The sequence below is a fragment of the Apteryx rowi genome, unplaced genomic scaffold, assembly GCF_003343035.1.
Source record: "Apteryx rowi isolate R43461 unplaced genomic scaffold, aptRow1 scaffold_766, whole genome shotgun sequence".
In the NCBI taxonomy this organism is placed as follows: domain Eukaryota; kingdom Metazoa; phylum Chordata; class Aves; order Apterygiformes; family Apterygidae; genus Apteryx; species Apteryx rowi.
In genome coordinates this window covers 372,345-374,547 of record NW_020451056.1, presented here as the reverse complement: position 1 = coordinate 374,547, position 2,203 = coordinate 372,345, and the positions used below count along the sequence as shown (strand labels likewise).

Here is a 2,203-nt window from a genome sequence, read left to right as displayed (position 1 = left end):
GGAGACCAGCTCCACGTGCCGCTCCGGGGATCCCCCTGGCTCGTTCTCCAGCTCCGGCCGTGCTGCGGGGGTGATCCATCCCTTGCAAGCCGTGGGTGCCCACCGACCCGGAGCGGCCATCTGGGAACGCAGCTCCCCACCTCCCCCTTGTCCTCTTGCCCCAAAGAGGCATCTCCACACCAGTACCTGCTGGCCACGCCAAATGTGACCGCGAGGCGGGCAAGGGAGGGTCGGATACCGGCGGAAGGCCACACTCACGGTTCATGAGGGGTTAAACAGGACAGGTTTAATGAAGGGAACCCCGGGAAGCCCCGGGAACCGTGCCGAGGGGTCGCCGATGGGAGGCTGCTGGACATGCAGGTCGGACGCACAGGCTGGACGCACGGACACGACTTCCCCGCTGTTCCCAAGGGCCCCTTAAATCTGCTGGAAGTGTTTCCTTATCTCAGCTGCGCCAGCCTTGAGCAGCTGCTGCCCGGGAGCAGCTGGACGTTGTGGACAAAACGGTGCATGCACGCCTGGTTCCGATGGGGACTTGGTCAGCGGGTCGTGTCACACGCTGGGGCTGCTGCCACCTACTCTGCCGGTCGCCGACCCCTGGCCAGGTCTCCCCCAGGTGCCCTCACCGCACCTGCCCTGCGAAGAAGCACACGCTGATCTGATGAAACCCATCCGCTGGCTTCACCGAGCGCTCCCCCAGTTTGGCAAACGAGTCCCACGTTCAGCTTATTCACCACCTTCAAGGCTTTGTAAACCTCACTCATCTGCCTCCTCCGCCTTCTCCTCTCCAAAGCCCGGCGCTGCGGCCTCCGTGTCTCCTTGCAAGGTGCTGCTCCCTCCCCTCGGCTATGYGAGCCGCCTTTCCCCAGACCGCCCCTACCGCCGCCACGTCCCCCCGAGACGGGGAGCGCGCTGCCGTGCGGCGCCGGAGGTGCGGGTGCACCCTGGCACGAAGCTGCACCGCCCGCGAGGTCTCCTTTCCTCCGGGTGCCCCGCTCCCTGCTGGCGATTTTGGCCTTTCCCGTCGCCCCGGGGCAGCTCGGCCGCTGGGCAGGCTGGTGGTGGCACGTCATCTCCATGCTACCCCGTGCTTCGGGGCAGCCGAGAGCTGCTGACCTGCCCCGGGCCGGTCTGCAGTTGCCTCCTCGGGGCGTGCAACACCCGTATCACACCACGCACGCGTCTGATCCCGGCACCATCCCTTCCTTCCGCCCGTCCTCCTGGAGCCGCCCAGCACCAGGGTGCACCGAGGAGCACGACAGCCTCTGCAGACCTGGGGATTTCGCTCTTCGCCGCCTTTCTCGGGTTGCAGGTGGACATGACATGGGTCCCGCACCGATCCCTTGGAGACTGTTCTCCATCCTGAGAAGTGACCATCCAACCCTGCCCTTTGCCTCCTCCCCCTGAACCAGCTCAGCTCCAGCTCCCATCCTGCGGAGACCCAGTCTCCGGGATGGCCCTCGGGGTGGGACCTCATCAGAGGGGCTTGGAGATCCGGATGTCTTACACCAACGGGTCCCTCGTGAGCGCCACCGTCCCACGGGCGCAGTCCGTAGCTCCGGCCACCCCACCCGGCACATCCCCGCGCTGCTCCCAGCCACCTCCGGGACCGGCCCTGCGGGATGGGGCGGCTCTGGGCTCCCCTTGCTGGGGGGCGCCAGGGTCCAGCCCCATGGTGTGGGGCAGCGAGCCGGGGCTGTCAGGGGGTGGCAGGGCTGGGACACGAGGGACAAAAGTCACCTTATCCTCACCGGAACCCAACTCAAAGGGGAGCAGCAACAGCCCCGGGGGGGGGGGTGGAGGAGTCAGGGTCCATCACCTGCTGTGGGGCTGGGCCCCTGGCCCCGACAGCACACTGGGGGGGGTCAGGGCCCCCCGCCCCCCATAGCACACCGGGGGGGGTCAGGGACCCTGCCCCCCATAGCACACTGGTGGGGTCAGGGCCCCCTGCCCCCCATAGCACACTGGGGGGGGTCAGGGCCCCCCATCCCCCATAGCACACTGGGGGGGGTCAGGGCCTCCTGCCCCCCGTAGCACACCGAGGGGGGGGTCAGGGTTCCCACCCCCTATAGCACACTGGGGGGTTCAGGGCCTCCTGCCCCCCATAACACACCGGGGGGGGTCAGGGACCCCACCACCCATAGCACACTGAGGGGGGGGTCAGGGCCCCCATCCCCCATAGCACACCGGGGGGGGGTCAGGG

At 68.1% G+C, this 2,203-nt stretch overlaps 1 long non-coding RNA gene across 1 annotated transcript; it reads right to left on the bottom strand.

The window, feature by feature from the left end:
• Positions 1-264: 264 nt before the first annotated feature.
• LOC112976774 lies at positions 265-2,143 on the bottom strand. The gene is made up of 2 exons (XR_003257151.1): positions 1,274-2,143; positions 265-636 (listed from the first exon to the last, which is right to left on the bottom strand). It is a non-coding gene; the product is annotated as an uncharacterized LOC112976774 (long non-coding RNA).
• Positions 2,144-2,203: the final 60 nt, after the last annotated feature.